Here is a 17163-nt window from a genome sequence, read left to right as displayed (position 1 = left end):
AAGAAACAGCAATGAATGCCCCAGAGCTTTCAGCTTTCACTAAATACAACATGAGCCATTGTGGGGTAGCTGAGGGTGGGGGGCAGAAACTGCTCTCGGACTAGAACTACAAGTCCCAGAAACCCCATGAAGCAGCCATACATCCTTAGATCCCATGAGCCTCGGTTTCTTCATCTAAACCCAGGAGGAGTCTGGGTTGCCTATCTCACTAGGCCATTCGGGGGTCACATGAAATCTTGTACATCAAACCTGTACAATCATAAAACATTTAATAACCTAGACATGGAATGCGGTCATTCATTCACTCGCATATTTTTTAGTACCTCCTGACTGCCCATGACTACTATTCCAAGTGCTAGAGAAAGAACAGCAAACAAAACAGAGTTCTTTCTTTCTTGTAGCTTCAGGGACAGCAAACACAGACACAAAAAAAGCAAACACACTGGTCAGATTGTGATAAAAGCTACAGCTATAACTTACAAAGGGGCAAGAAGAACAGAGAGTGCCAGATTGGAGGAAGAGTGGGATACGACATTAAATAGGGTGGTGGTCAGGGAAGCTTCACTGACGAGGTGACCTTAGCCCAAGGAAGCAAAGGAGCAACATACAGAGAGATATGGGAGCGAGCCAAGGAAAAGTGGTGCCTGGAATGTTCAAACACTGGCAAGGAGGCCAGTGGGGCTGAGAGGCGTGGGTGAAGGGGAGAGCAGGAGGAAATGGGCTTAGAGAAGCAAAGGCACTAGGGGCAAACGGGTCACCTAGGGCATTGCTGGGCCATCACGAGGGCTTTGGTTTGACCCTGAAATGGAGCCCCTGCCAGGCTCCAAGTGGAGGACCCCTGTGACCTGACCTCCATATTGAAAGGCTCACGCTGGCTGTGATGAGCACAGTCTGTGGAGCGCGTGGTTGGGGGAAGCAGGAAGCCTGGTCAGGGAGTGCTTGTCATGATCCAGGTGTGAGAAGATGACAGACCAGACCATGGTGGTAGAAACTGAGGCAGTGAGATGTCATTCTGGTCATTTAGAAGGTTATGCCAACAGATTTTGCTCGTGGGTGGATGAAGGGTGTTAGGGATCTTAGCAGGGGAGTCAAGGATGGCTTCAAGGATTTTAGATTCAACAAGTAGAAGGGGACATTGAGATGGGAAAGATGGTGGCTATAGAAGGTTTAGCAGAGAAAATCCAAATACCTATTGGATTTTTCAGTAGAGATCTGAGAGAGTGGGAAGCATAAGTCTGGAGTTGAAGGAGGAGTCTGGGCTGCAGATACACACCTGGGATGGCCCGGTTCTGACCATCGGGGAGCATGTGTGGGTACATAAGAGGTTTCACTCCTGAGAGCTGAAGATGAGGAGGAGCCAGCAAAGGAGACCGGAAAAGAGTGGCAAGAGAGACAGGAGGAAAACCAAGCGAGAGGGTATCTAAGTGGCCACAGGAAACAGGTTTCAAGGAAGGGATAATCAATTTTGTCAAAGATGGCATATAGGTCAGAATAACACGAATGAGAACTGGCCCCTGGAATGAGCCATCAGGAGGTCGTTGGAGATCTTGCTAAGAATGACTTAAGTGGAGTGTTTGGGATGAAAGCTTGACTGGAATGGGTGTTAAGAGCTCCGGGAAGAGAATAAGTGGAAACGGTGAGTACAGCTGACTATCTGAAGGAGTTTTTCTACAAAGGGTAGGAGAGAAAAAGGATGATAGCTGGTAGGGGATGTGGGCTCAAGGGAATTTTTTAAAGATGGAAATGATTATAGTATATTTCCATGGTAAAAGGGAGGATCTACTAGACAGAGAACCATGAAGGATGACATGACAGGGGACATTTGCTGGATAGCGTCTGAACAAATGGAGGGGCTGGCCTCAGCTGGTATGAGGTGAGGAAGAGGTGCGTACGGCACAGACACATTAATAGATGGGTCTTAGGGACAAGAAGAGATTCCTTTACGATTGCTTCCATTTCACAATGAAATCAAAGCAGAGTCAAATCGGGGATGGAGGAGGAGGAAGGAATGTTTGAGAGGTGAGGAAAAGAAGGGAAACAGCAGCCCGGGAGAGTCGGGAGATGAACGGGCCATCGATGGATGATGGTGGGGATGAGCGTGACAGCGAGGAGGAGAATGACAATGATGTACCTGACATTGACGATTAGTATGTGAGCTTTGGACAAAATAAATTCACATGGGTGGCCAATCTTCGATTGGAAGATGTGGTTAAGCATATAAATGTTTGTGTAGCAGGCAGTTGATATTTTTGGTCACAGCATCCTGACACCTTCTGTTTGGGGGGAAATCTCAAGATAAGTTGGAGGGCACATCAGTAAAGTTAGAGTTAGTTGCTAAAATGTAGGCACTTAAATGGAGTCAGGTGACATAAGGGTGATCAAGAGGCCTGGGTATGGTGAGCAGACAGATGCTCTTAACCAGGGTCATGAATTTTGAGGGTTGCCCAAAGGCACCAGGACGCTCTGAGATCATCTGAGGTGGCCACAGAGGACTGAGAGCCCAGGGGCGGCACCCTGAGCTACACCTTGCCTCCTCTGTTTCCTGTAATGGTGGTTCTCCAGCCTTCCTGGCTAAGCTCTGACCCCACCCCTATCCTTCCAATAAATCCCTTTTGTGTTTAAATTAACCAGCACATGTTCATCGTTGTTTGCGACCACTGATACAGCTAGCAGAGCAGGAAAGACAACTATCCCAAATCCCAGGAGGCTAAAATACTTTGAAATACAGATTTTAGGGGGAGAAACCCTCATTACCCATCCAAGACGAGAGGACCTCACTTTGCTGCACGCCTGGCACGTCAACAAGAATAACATGTGCACGGAGAGAGCCGATGGTCTTGTTTTTGGAAACAAGAGCCGTAAGGATCCAAACAAGATGTGAAAAATTAACTTAGAGGAAAGTTTCGAATTCTTGAATGGCCTCCAATAAATTACGACCCTGACCTCAAGCTATGTGGCAATTATTTATTATTCTTGGACACTTTAATTTTCAACAATTGATGTGTTATTTCTGTCCTCTTGTTTGCTTTTGTAAGATTAAAGGAGCAATCCTCAGGCTTTGAGGAGTTATGAGAAAGAGTGCTAACCTTGCCTTATCTTGAGGAGGGATTGCGTAAGGACTCACAAGTAGCCCAGTAGCCCCAGAGAATACCCATCGTTTCCAAATGAAATATTCAACAGAGAGACGATATAAAAATGCACAGGACCATGGGGCAGGGAGGTGCCTCTTCACTCCTCTTTCGTTGTTCATAATCGGCCATGTTTCCTCGTGTACAGATGGCAAGGGATCAGGCCAGGGGTGTGTAACCTTCTGCCAGCCCCCACAGCCTAGACTTCTGTAACTTAATCATGCAGTGTGGTCATCCCTGGGGCTTCAAAGCCAAGTGATTTAAACATGCTCCATGATTAAGGGAAGCCAGGCACCTTTCAGAACAGACCTTGAATTCGGTCTTTAAAAAAAAGAGGCCAGGCCTCAGAGCTGTTTCACTCCTCCTCCACGACTAATGCTCTGGTACAAAATAGAACCTCTCTGTTTCCAAAGCTATTCTTAGACATGAAATGCAATGTAATTTGCCTGGTGCTGGGTACTTTTAATCATGTCATCCTTCTGAAACCTTACAAAGCCATGAGAGGTTCCTGACAGTAGTTCCATTTTTAGATGCGAGGAGACTGAGATGCAGAGAGACAAGGTGACTGGCCGAGGGGCTGTGCTGGGCCTTGGATTCAGTGCCTCCTGGGCCTTCGAAGCCCATTCCTCGCAGCCCGCGTTCTCCAGCTGCTCACCTGTACGCCCCCCTGGGTGAGAAGGATCTCCTTGTTACGAGATCTCCTCCAGCCCCATGTGCTCCACCATCGTTCACAGCACTTACCCATGTGGTGAAGATACATTTATTTGTCTTCACATATTTAGGAACTATCTCTCCCCTATAAGGATCGAAGGACCAGGGGTCAAGGACTCCTGTCTGGTTTTTCACATCACTGAACCCCCAGTGACAGAGCTGTGCCTGGCGCACAGTAGGTGCTCAACAACCCCCTGTGGAGCGGATGAATGAACACGTACACCATGCCCACAGCAGAGCATCAGCTCAGCCTTCGCATCTTACAGCTGAAGGAGCTGAGCCCCCAGAAGGAGGCGCGCTCTGATCCAGGTCTGTCTATCAACTGGGGGCTGAGCTGTGGCCAGTGCCACCCTTCCATCGGCACGGGCGCCGTCTGAGCTGCCGCTGTCGTGCAAACTCTGTCTCAGCCGGGGAGGGCTTTGGCAAGATCTATCTGAAAAGAACAGGACTCCGTGAAGACCGACTTCTGACAGGACCTTGGAAAGAGTAAAATGCCCAGGCACAGGGTTTGGGTGTCAAACATTCCCCGGGTGCGCGCTTATTCCGTAAAGAACAATCCCGATTTTCAAGAAATTTCATTCCCTGAAAAAAAGTTCCCATTACCTTTAATTTGCTTGTGCAGTTTTTTACATGAGTCACACTACTTTGAACATCCACCACTCTGATGTACTTTTACAAGAAAAGCACTATTAATAGTTAAAATAAGAACCAAACTGTACAGCTTCTATAAAGCGTATCTCACCACATATCTACAGCCTGCTGGAAACATATGGCTCATTTGTCATAAAAAAAAAACAACGATAGCCCTGGCAGCGTAGCTCAGTTGGTTAGAGCATCGTCCCGACACGCCAAGGTTGTGGGTTCGATCTCTGGTCAGGGCACATACAAGAATCAACCAATGAGTGCATCAGTAAGTGGAACAGCAAGTCTGTATTTCTCTCTCTTTCTCTCCCCCCTTTCTCTCTAAAATCAATCCATAGAAAAATACAACTGTCCTAATACATCTTACAGCAGCTGTTTTCAATATGTTGGGTTTATCTTGAATTTGGCACTGTTCACTCAGTACCCCAAATGCCAGCTGTTACTGCCACCATGTTGGTGGCCAGAGGGTCACTGTCAAACCTGTTCTGTGACCTCACTCATCACCTTACATTAGGAGTGTACACACTTCAAAGCCCCTTGTTGGAAAACGCTGTGCGTTCCTGTATCCGTCATCACCCGCTGAACCACTCGGGCTACTGAGCCAGATTCCTCCCCTTCCACCACCACAGAAACGACTTTATGCAGGTGACTTTTTGTGAAGATGCTAAGGGAAGAAACTAAAGTAGCAGTGTCCCTCCCTCTGTTCCCACAGTTCCTAAAGTACAGGAAAATACAACGAAACTGTATAAAGTTCACAGAAAGCTTATTTGGCTATAATAAGAAGAAAAGTAAAATTGTGCTTGCCTTCTTAGCACTTACAATGGTTCGAATATCGGAAGGTGTCATCTCTTTACAAAGCTACCTGAAGTGCTTATTTTTGCTCTGGACAATTTCCCTTGGAATTGGTGGAGGCTGTTCAGGATGGTTCTGGGTACCTTGAGCACCTGCTGGGCACTCTCCTTGGGGCTTTGTTGACAACTATCAATTTTTCAACTGTTGGTGCTTAAACTCACAAACATGGAAAACCCCATAAAACCCACAGTTTCTCATGGGACGTCTTCCTATGAGGGACAGGAACACAGAGGGCCAAGTAATCTGATTACGATGTGAGGGAAATGCACCTCGAAGTGAATGCGAGTCATGCTGAGGGACAGGTGCAGAACAAGGTGCAAGAGAAATCCAGGGGGAAGAAATCGCTGTGGACTGAAGTTATCCCAAGAAGTTCCCCGAGAGAGGGAGGAACGGAGCCACATCTTAAAGAATGAGGAACAAACCGGAGGGCAGAGAAACAGGAAGTGCATTCCAGGCACAGCAAACAATGACTAACAGATAAAGAAAAGGAGGTGACGCAGAAATAAAGTGGGAAGGAGCAGGAAAGGGACATCCTTAGCAGTGAGAACAAGGGGAGGCCAGGAAGATACGTGGAATGCACACAGATTCCCATGGACTTCAAATACCAACGTTCTGAGTTGCTCCTCTAGGCTCATGAACTTAACCATGTTATCTCGAGTCGCCAATGCCAGAGGTGTTGAAAGTATTTGTTAACAAACAACAAGACACCACAGTGAGGGTATTATAAAACCTAGGAGGCTACAGGAGGTTGTAGCCTCCTGGGGTTTATCACTGCAGCCTGCTCAGGTTGCCACTCCATCCGCCAGCATCCCCATCTTTTGCTGACGGACTTTTCTCTGCAGACCAGCAGAGTGACGAAGAAGCAAAGCCCCCACAGCTTCTGTAGCAGCCTGCGGCCAGTGACTGACGGCAACTGGTGTAGAATGACCTCAGCTCCCTCGCCTATTGGGTGAGACAACGCAGAAGTGCATGTTCTAGGTCTAAGCTGGGCTGTCCAATGTCACAGCCACTAGCCACATATGGCTTTGAGCACTTGAAATGTAGCAGGTCTGCACTGAAGTGTAAAATACACATCAGGTTTCTAAGATATAGCACAATAAAATAAAAAGGATTTTTAAAAATCTCAAGCATTGTTTAAATATTAATTACATATTTAAGTGATTTTTGCTATATTAAATAAAATTTGTTTTATGGGTTCCAGTTTAATTTTTCGGTGTGGCTACCATAAATTTTAAATTGCATATGTGGTTTGGATTATATTTCCATTGGTCAGGACTATTCAAGATTCTCAGTAAATTCTATGTATTTTGCTTTCAACGATATAATAAATATGTTTGATTTGTGATTACTCTTCAACGGTACCTATTTGCTCATGTTACTTGCAAAGCGGAGGTCTAGGGAAAAGAACACATTTAGGTAAAAATAAAACTGAGTCTTTTAAAATGAAATTTAAAATATTTAGCTTCTAAAACTCACTGGCTTATAAAATGATGTAATGAATATTGTGAAATGTCACAAAAGAAAAAGTGAACCACATGTGTGCTTCTGTGCCCCACAAAGTAGTTCTGAGTTTCGCCAAAATCTGAGCCCCAAAGCTGTACCCTGTGCCAACACAGCTCACTGGTGAGGGAAGGATTTGTGCGCAGCAGCCCCCAGTCGCCGGCTGAGGGCTGCTGCGGGGCAGGAAGAGCACCCATTCCCAGTGCCTCCTGCCTGGTGGGCGGAGCCGGCAGAGATGCAGATCACCGGAGCTGACCGCCAGGGTGAAAGGGATGCAGACACGCTGACAGCAACTGCTGCGGGGCCCTCTGAAAGGGAGAGGGGGGTCGCAGCTTTATGAATGGGAGGCGGAGCCAGCCAGCGAGGTCGGTTACCTCTGAATGTCTTTACCTCTGAACGTCTGGAAGGGGCCCAGGCCCTGGAGACACCCCGCGGTCCCCTTGTGAGCCACATCCTGGTCCCTCTCCTTCTTTAGCAACTGTCGCAAAGATCCATCTCAAGTGCCACAGTCTCCATGTCTACCAATGGTTCCAGCCCACACAGGCCTCACAGCCCTGCCAAATGTCTTGGCGGGGGACCAAACACGCCCCTTACCCAGGGCTGACCGCCAGTGCGTTATCCCTGGGGGGTGTGGGACTGGCTGTCCACGGCTGGCAAGTGCTGTTAAAGGCAGGTATGCCTGGGCCATGAAGGTCGTATTATTCTGAACGTTATCCCTGCCCTAAACATGAGGTAAGACACACAGGACAACAGTACCCTTGCTGAGTCTGAGGGGTACCTACTTTGAGTTTCCCCAGTGCAACCCGCTTGGAGAGAATGACTAGGGATAAATTTGGGAAGGTACAGATGGCAGCGAACACAATTTCTGAGCCCATCTCTGCTAGGTCAATCCCTCCACGCACACAGTGTTCACACCACTGTGTCCCGGAACGTAGCTATGGTGTGTGTTCCTCAGCTTCTGTTCGCCCCTACAGGCTGAGAGGTTTTACAATCAAGCCCACTGCTTGCATCTGAGAGGTGCTCCCCAACCCCCTGGAGTCCTTACAGTAGCCTTTGCGTCCCAACAGCCGGACCAGAGGCCTCTCCTCCATGATGCTGCTGACTCCACTACAGAAAGTCAGTGACCCAGGCCAACAACACACAAACCCATTCTCAAAACCCCAGCATTTCTGTACCCCAGAGAAGAAAACTGCCAAAGTCAGCCTTTAGGGGTTAGGGGCCAGGGTGAAGGCCCTCGCCAAATTCTGGACACACGAGTGTGACGCCCCATGCTTTCAGGTTCTTAGTCCCTTCCCCTCAGCTTGTGATAAGCTGGAGAAGCTGTCCTGTCCCCAAGACAAAGACGTTTGCATGGGACGGAAGTCTGGTCAAGGAAACCATAAGGTACAGCTGGAGGCTACAGAGGTATCTATTCTCAGGGAATGCTCCAGGATCTGCTCTGAAATGTCTCTTTTCTGTGGCGGCAGGGGGCGGGGGTGGGGGGGGGGGGGGGGCGGGAAGAAATGTTTTGTGTTGCTGGCTCATTGGAATGAATGAGTGCAGTTCCTCTCCATTCCTGTAGATCTTATTGATAGGTGAAATTATTTAGACTCCAGATACCTATTTTCACTGCTATAAAAAAATCACTAAAGTTTCCTGATTTATAAGGTTCTAGCTATTGTGACAAATACTAAAGGAATTTTTTTTTCACTAACCAAGAGCACCAAAAAAGATATAACTTCTATTTTTTAAATAAAAAGTTTTTGTTAAAAAAAGGACCAAGAAATATCTGAAAAGGGTATTGTACCAAAAGGCGAGATTCTAAATATACATTAAGAAATCAAATCTGGGGAGAGGGGAGGGAATTTCAGGGAAAAAGGGGTAGGGTTTATAGGAACAAATATAAAGGACACATGGACAAAAACTGGAGGGGTGGAAATGGGAGGGAGGTGGGGAGGGATGGGTGGGTGGGTGAGCTGGGATGGGAGTAAAAGACAGAAAACTGTACTTGAACAATTAAAATAAATTTTTTAAAAAAGTGACAAAAATCAAACCTAATCTTATTTTATCTTTTCATATCCTCAAGAGCGTTGGCGGAGTTATTACTTCTGCTCAGCTCTCAGTCTCATGGCCGCACATAAAGCCCGGCCTCGGGCAGCCTCCTGTGGTTCACAGCCTCAGCCCTGAGCCACCTGCTGACTGGCCCAGGATCCCCTCACTCTGATCGACACACGGGGCCGCATCTGGGACAGCTTGCTGCTCAGGTGTCCCCGACGTCCCTGGGCCCCCACTCAGCTTCCCTTCCAGGGGTCCTACCGTCGCTTCCCCTGCTCGCCCTTCCCCTTCCCTGGCCTGGCTGGACTTCAGCTGAATCCCCGGGTTGAATGCGCGTACATGGCTTGTCCCAGACCAGCACCTACTGGATATTTGTCTACTTTCAAACACAGCTTAAAAAAAGAATCTCAAGAGCAACAGTTTACATGGATTGATCTCTGCTTTTGTTTTGAGCCTGTAATTTTAAGTAGCTTTAATGTTCCTACTGCTCACATCCTTGAACACTGCCTAACCCAATCACTGAACGACATGTGCGTGTGGAATGAGGTTTTCGTTTTTTCCACCAGCGGGTTATTAGGCCGTGCAGTTGGAGATGGGCTTCACATCTTACTGTGCTGCCTAAATCCCTTCTAATCATGCCGAACAGACCCATATGGCTGTTAACTCCGGGTAGGGATCCGGAGGCACTTCTGTGAGGCACGTCAATTAAAGTTTACAGCGGGTCAGGGAAATGGTGCCTGGGACTGAGTTTCTGGTTGGAGCGGCACTTACATGAAGCCAGAAATATCTCTGTCTCCCTCCTATGTACCCACCTGGGCCAGCTTTATGGTCCTAAAGCCAGAAAAGCATTTACTAAGGTTACCTGAGCCAAAATAGTGGTTTCCCTAGCAACATTCAGGTACTTAATGTATATTACTTTCAACAGTCATAGGCCTGCATCCTCTCTGACGTCATCAGCCTCGGTCTGGCCCCAGCGTGTTTTAGTAACTTGTGTGGGGACAGAACCCGTTCTTGCTTCGGAGGCCGTCCTCTTTACAATGAGGCCGACTCGAGAGGCCAGAGGGCCCTCCCGTCCCTCCAAGCAGCTCGGGCTCCTTCCCCGGCCCCATGTGTTTAATCGTGAAAGGAATCGCTGGTTCCCAGCTAACAGAGGAATTCAAATCCTCATCAGCCTTTACTTTGGGAGTATTTCCGGAATCACTAAATCTTAGCACATCTGGAACGAATCAGAGAGGTTCACTCACTGTAACAACTGGATTAAAGGCAAAGAATACTTCAGGGGGCAGAGGAATTCCCAGGCTCTGTGGGCTGCTCAGGGGTCTGACGTCATAAGACAGGGATGGTGTGCAGTGATGTATGGCCTGACCCAGCAATGGCACGGTGCCACCTTATGTCACACACCAGCCGCCTGTTGAACTGGGCCACTTGACACACTCAAAATGCAAGGAGCACATGAGCAGATCACAGAAGCTGCCAGGCCAGACACCTCAAGAGGACCAAGTCAGCATGGTCACCAGCGTTCCCTGGCTGTTGTGGCCCTAATCTTCCCCCGATTCTAGTTCAAGAACCAAATGGGGGATGTAAATGGTCACAGACAATAAAACACATTGAAATTACCAGCCTCCCTGGATTTGGAACCATTTTTTCCCGTGAGGTGAGCAGTCCCAGGGGCAGGGAGAAAAGAGCTCTTTCCTCTTGGGTCCCCTGGACCTCTGGAGGTCTTGAGGGTGGAAATAAGGGTGCACACACCTCGGCACCTCAAGCCACCACGAACAGGCCCACGGGTCCGTAAAGTGGCTGCCGCATTCACCACCTGGCCCAGTGTGTCTCTGCTTTGGGCCTGAAGCACTAGGTTTCTTGAGCTCATCAAAGCTCTGAAGAAGAGTTTCCTGTGCCTTTAATAAATAATAAACCAAGGGCGAGAAATGAATGGCTACTTCCTAATCAGTACGAGAACAGGACGACAACTTTATAATGAAGTCCCAGTTCGGAATATTAGAACAAAAATCTTTCATCGACTCCCGAAGCAAAGCAAAACATTGGTTTCTCCAACGGGTATCTTTCCCCATACTCAGGGAAAACTTCTAGAACAGGGTTTTTGAACCTGATTTTGTGCCACCAGATACTCCTGGCAGTCTAGTGAAGTGAATGGACCCACCTCAAAATACTGTCCTTATTTATATTTAGAGAGAGGGGAAGGGAGGGAGAGAAACATCAGTGTGCAGTTGCTTCTTGTGCACTCCCCACTGAGGACCTGGCCCGCAACCCAGGCATGTGCCCTGACTGGGAATCGAACCTGCAACCCTTGGGTTTGCAGGCTGGCGCTCAATCCACCGAGGCACAGCAGCCAGGGCTCAAAATGCTGTTTTTAGATGCATAAAATGAAAAATAGAATTACAAAGAAACCAATTACAAAAGATACAATGATCATTATATTTAAAAACGTGTGGTTTACTAGTATGTTATTTTTTAATGACACTAGTAAGACTGCTGTGCCTGTGAAGTCAGGACGCATGTCAATGCTGTTTTGAAATGTCTTCAGTACAGCAGCTCAGTATGAAAACGCCAGAGTCTACGTGTGATAGTCACAGGTCCTGCTGACATTCCCATGCTTTGCCATCTACACTTGTAACTGGATAGAATGCTCCATTCCAATCCAAAGTCAGTGAAAATAAACATGCGACTGTTGTCCTATCCAAGCCCACAGAATTCTAGGCACAGATCACCGAGGGGACACGGACCCAGGTTAAGAACCTCTGTCCTATAGGAAGGTGACAGTGGGGGACTCGGCGCAGTGATGGGACAGAGAGGCCATGTGGACGAAGGGGGAGGGAGAGACAGCATGCTCAGATGGCAACGCCAGGAGGAAAGGTGCAAATGACATTTCTAAAAGGTGAGTATGAAGGTGTCTGTGATGCTTTGGTTTCATTCGTCTCAATCCCACTATCCCTGGACTAAAGTGAGTCATCATAAAACTGGGGAAGTCGGCCAGGACGGAGCGAAAAGGAGAATCTTCTCCTTCTTGGTTTAGGAGGTTAAATTGTGCTCTCCCACACGAGAAAAAGAAATGAGAAATTCAAAAATCTGTCTTTCCTTTGTTTCTTAAAGAAACACAACTGTTGACCAACGCAGTGGTATTCACCTCTTGGCTCAAGTCTCGTTATCACAGAAAACATTCTCGAAAGACAGCCCAGTGTTCCCGGCGAGGAGGGCCAACGACTCCGCCTGAATTTCACGTGTTCCCTCAGTTCCCACCAGGGAGGACCTTCTGCCCTGAAAGCCGATGGGCACAACGCCACTCCCTTGCCTGTTGTCCGCTGTGTTGGGGTAGTCCTCTTGAAAAATGAAGTCCCAGGGAAGGGGCAACCAGCAGATCCCTGGGAAGACACAAAGTCTCACTCGCCACCTGAAGGGACCTCCTACACATCACTCCAAGGCGTGGTTTTTAAGAAGCTCGAACCCTACCCTGGCTGCTGTGGCTCAGTTGGTTGGGGATCATTCCACACACTGAAGGGTGGTGGGTTCAATTCCTGGTCAGGGCACATGCCTGGGTTGCAGGTTTGGTTCTCGGTCGGGGTGCCTATGAAAGGCAACCAATCAATGTTTCCCTCCCTCCCATCCCCTTTCTCTAAATCAATAAGTATGTCCCTGGGTGAGGCTAAATAAACAAGTAAAATGAAATGAAATAAAAAGTCCAAACCCCTCCAGTTTCAGGAGAGCAGATAAAAAACCCACCAGCAACTGTTCCTCCCCATTAATATCTAAAAAAGACATCAGATTTGGTTTCACTTTGGGACTCAGTCCTAAAAAGGAATGAGACTGCCTGGCCAGGAGGTCTGAGAACAAACAAGCAAGCAAAACATGAGGTCCAAGTTCGACAGGGTCTCAGGTTGGGTCCTCTGACAGCCGTCTGTGACAGGGTTCAAATGGGACATGTCACGAGGAACAGCGGGTGAGGGAAGCCGGAGGGGCGGGGCAGGAGCTGCTCAGGGCCGAGGTCTTGGGCAGAGTCCAGCCTTGGCCTGACTCACACCAGGGCTCTGGGGCACAAACCACTGCGTGGAATTATCCGCACTGGACACAGGGGGGGGCTGGCTTTTGGTACCTCAAATCAATCAGTCATGGCTGAAGGGTGCTCCAGGGTGGAGACCACCTCCCAGCAAGAGAACTCTCGTGACATGAGGGCCATTCTCCAGACCAGAGGCAGAACAGCTGTGAGCCCTAAGCAGCCAGCAGCTGGGAACATGGCACCTGCACTGGCAAGGAACCCAGGCAGGGCACCAGCAGCCTGCGCCCAGCCTGGTCATCTTTGGTTCAAGACTGCCTGTGCAGGAGACCACTGTGCATGGCGTGGGCGCAGCTCCCACTCAGAGATGCACAGGACCCATGCCCACGGATAGGTTCTCCCGTGGGGAATCAGGCCTGCATTGTACCTAGGCCACTCTGAGACTTGCTTTTGCTAAAACACCCTCACCCTGAACTGAGACAGCAAGTGCTTACTGTATCTTCCTAAAATCCATGCTAAAACTCCCCAGTATAGAGCGTAACCAGTTCAACTACTTTTCCCTTTTCATTTGCAAACATCCCTCTTCTGTGATGTGATTAGCAGCATTAGCTCCTTTGTTTTCTGTAAAAGGTAACCACCTAAGGCAACCTGTGCATAGTAAATGAGGACCATCATGTAATGTGCTGAGAAGCCCAATAAAGGCCTGTCATGGCAGCTTTTGCTTTCCTTGAGAGAAAAGCCATGCTGTCCCTTTTCCTCCACTGGAGCCCGTGGTCCGTGTGAATGCCTCTCCTCCATCCACAATGTGGCAGACCCCAGAAGTCAGGGTCCGCATCAGCCTGGAATGGAGTCGGGGAAAAGGCTCCTGGTAGCTCCAGATTCCTCACACCGTACCTCCCATCTCACTGCAACATCAGTGCCGGTGATTCCCGGGCAGTCTGCATTATTTCGGAGTCGCCACCTTTGTCTGGGGGGTGGGACCAGTGACCACCGGGGACAAAGAGAAAGGCTCCTCAGCCACAGCCATCCTCAGGTTTTCATCCGTGAAGAGTGGCAGGGCCACCTCCCCGTTTGCCTGCAGTTACATCAGGCGGCTCTGAACACCGTTGGGAGAGAAGGTAAGAGGAGAGGGTGTGTGCATGACAAGAAGAAAAACTTGTGTGGAGGAGGGGTTACCTCGGAAGACAAACCCGCTGCGCATCTTTGGAATTTGGCTGTCCTTACAGTAACGGAGTCTGTTGGGGGTGGGTGAGTCTAGTGTCCGTGGCAAGAGACCAACAACACAGTCGCCCAGGATGAACTGCTAGAATCCCAGCGAAGGCGCAGCACAGGGCTCCCTGCCTGCTCTCCGTTTGAGAAGGGGGCGCAATCCAGTTGCTATATTCTCTGGATGGGTCCTTAGGGTGCGGGACCAGTGAGAAGGAAATAACAGCCATATCATTTTGACCCTGCTGGAGAGATGCTTACACATAAAACCTTTCATGGTTGGCTATATTTGGGAGCCAAGGAAAATACTACCAAATAAAATTTTATTAGGTACACCTGTGAGGTAGACCCAGCCTTCCCAGGTTGCTTGGGAGGGAGGCCAGCTATGAGCACGTTCCCAGCTTCTTCTGTGGTTGCCATGGTTACTCCTCAGCCTGCCTTCCGTGTTCCTGTATGGATTCCCCATGCTCTCACCATCCACACGGAAAATCTCCATTGTTGTCTGCTCAACAGGAGGAGGGCTGTCCCTGAAATCCAGTATTTGTTGGGATAGACTTCTGCTGCTCATGTGGGGGGGGTCCCCTAAAAGTGAAGTGACTCCCCCAACGGAAAAAGGGGAAAAGGTCAGTTCCTAGGGTGGCGGCCCACTGTCCCAGCCTCGCGCTTGTGGCTGGTAGGCCATTGAGGAAATCAGATCATCCCTGAAATAGGAAGGAATTTCCTAAATTGGACAGCAGCACATCTCAGCAGGGTCAAGAGACAGGCCAGGTTCCCCAAGCTGCCACGGCTATTTAAGGAGTGAGACCGTGGGTCTCAGGGCGGCAGGGCGGGAACATTGTACTTGGACTCAGGAACTTCCCAGCAGGTGTTTTTCCTGCCACTGCCATTTAACTTCCTTTTTGACCTTGGATAAGTGACTCAAATCCCTGCTTGTCAGCTTCCTATTCTGTACCTGAAATGCCATGGCTCCAAGTATGTACATGAAAACTACCAACCACGATGAACATGTGAGCTGGGCTTGTTTCCATTTGCCTGAGTTACTCTCTAGGACAATGGAGGGGGTGTCTCAGGGTCACAGGGTTACCATCTGTGCTCCTCCCAGGGCTGAGCTGGAGCCAGGCCTCCAAAGAAACACAGCTGTGTGGCCCGGCTCCACCCAGGGCCCTCCCAGGATGACGGAGGGGTCAGAGGTCTTATCCTCTGCCTCGGATGTGCTGCGGACACATCGTTCATCTGCTGTGTTCAGTTCAGTGGGAACAAAGCGCCCTGTACTTGGCTCACGAGTTTGCTCAAAGTCAAATGCCCTTCAGCACACAGGCACTACGTGGCTGTTCTTGGCAAAGCAGCGGAAAAGGAACAAGACGCAGACAAGTACGGTAGGAGAAAGTTGGTGGGTGTTTGGCAAGACAAGGAAAGAAAGCTCTGTCAGGGAGTTAATGGGAAGAAGTCTTGGTGTCCAAAGGTGATACTAACACTCTTGCTGTAATTTCCGGGGTAAACTCACCAACCGAGATTTTCTGAGAAAGCAGTTGTAGCAGACACCGCTTGTACCTCGCTACCCCCTCAGGGTGTTTCAGATGCTCTCCCTGACTCTGACCTGCCAGTGCCTGCATCTCTGTACATAAGGGCCTTTTCCCAGGACCAGACAAGGCTACTGTCTTAGGTTGGAAGCCAAGGGAATTAAATGTTCCTACCCACCCAACCCTGGGGTAGTCCCCACCCAATGACTCTGTATTTGCCCCTTCGTGCCTCAGGGGCAATAATTTTGAGGTGTGTTTTAAACCATCCCCAGCGTTTCCCTGTGGTAGCTGTGTCTGATGGGCTGATGGACAGCCTGTCTCTACACATGTCCTTTGTCACGTGGCATGTAGCTCACCACATCAGGAAGTAGAGTTTATTTCCCCATCCCTTAAATCTGATTGGCCCTGTGACTTTGCTTTGGCCAATAGAATGTGGCAAAAGTGACACGATAGCAATTCAAAACTAGGCCTCAGGAGGCATTATTCACTGCTGCTCTAGTTTTTAGACACCGCCCCACCTTGCACCTTGTACACTCTAAGAATAAGAAGGTAAAGGGGCCACTATGTTTGTGACAGCCCCCCTGTCACAAATATATGGTGACAAAAGGAGACTAGACTTTGGGTGGTGAGCACACGATGGAGTATACAGATGATAAAGTTGTACACCTGAAATTTATATATTGTCATTAACCAATGTTACCCCAATACATTTAATTTTCTTAAAAAAGAAGCCTGGGCTTGCCTGCTACGGGATGAGAAACCATGTAGCAGACAGAGGCGAAACCCCAGCCAACAATGAGCTAATAATCATCACAAACAGAGGCACCTAGCCAACCTGAGTTTGGCTGCAGCCCATGCGGGAGACCAGAGGACCCAGGCAGCTGAGCCGGGCCTAAACAGCTGACCCGTAGGATCTGGAGCTAAATAAATGGTGGTTGGTCCACTCACGAGGCATGATGTTTTGGGGTGACTTGTTACACAGCAATAAGTAAGTGGTACACCGGTGTTACGTTGCACCCTCTGGGTAGGCTTCCCTGTATAGTCCTTTACCCCCCTGCCTTTGTCCCCTGCACTTCTCAGTGAAATCATTTAACCTCAGATCCTCGTCTCAGAGTCTGGGAGAACTCAAACTCAGACAGAGTGGGGTGTTTCTTCCCTCTGCTTCCAGGATCACAGTGAATTCTAGTTACTGTTTTCACGTGCGTTTCCCCTTCTAGACAAATAACATGATGCAGTACTTTATCTGCACTTGTTCTCACCGAGCCTGGTGCACACAGACCAAACACTCCATCGCTATCTGTCAGATAAACAGATACGTTAGCACCACGTCACTTCTTGCCAGGTGAGTGGAAGCACGCACTCCCGAGGGGCACCGCAGCCTTCGGCGCCCCTTCCAGCGTGTAAACGACTCTTTGTCTGCCTTACTCTACTGATCACCTCCCCAGGGCCTACATCACACCCTCTGCCTAGGTAATGCCCACAGAAGAGCACCCACGTGTCCCTGAAACGTGGGAGGGACACCTGCTGCCTCCTGTAGGGAAGCCACATCAGAGGGAACGCGTAT

The 17163-nt window shown here is 49.0% G+C and overlaps 1 protein-coding gene across 2 annotated transcripts in view; it reads right to left on the bottom strand.

Annotated features, from left to right (window-relative positions):
* The window catches only part of ITGA9 (integrin subunit alpha 9), a 311106-nt gene that overhangs the window by 105888 nt on the left and 188055 nt on the right, over positions 1-17163 (bottom strand). The gene's annotated exons all lie outside the window — the stretch shown is intronic.

This window comes from Artibeus jamaicensis, unplaced genomic scaffold (genome assembly GCF_021234435.1).
Source record: "Artibeus jamaicensis isolate MK-2021 breed Jamaican fruit bat unplaced genomic scaffold, CSHL_Jam_final contig_519, whole genome shotgun sequence".
Lineage (NCBI taxonomy): Eukaryota > Metazoa > Chordata > Mammalia > Chiroptera > Phyllostomidae > Artibeus > Artibeus jamaicensis.
Note: the sequence above shows the minus strand (reverse complement) of the source record. Positions and strands in the feature narration are given on the sequence as shown.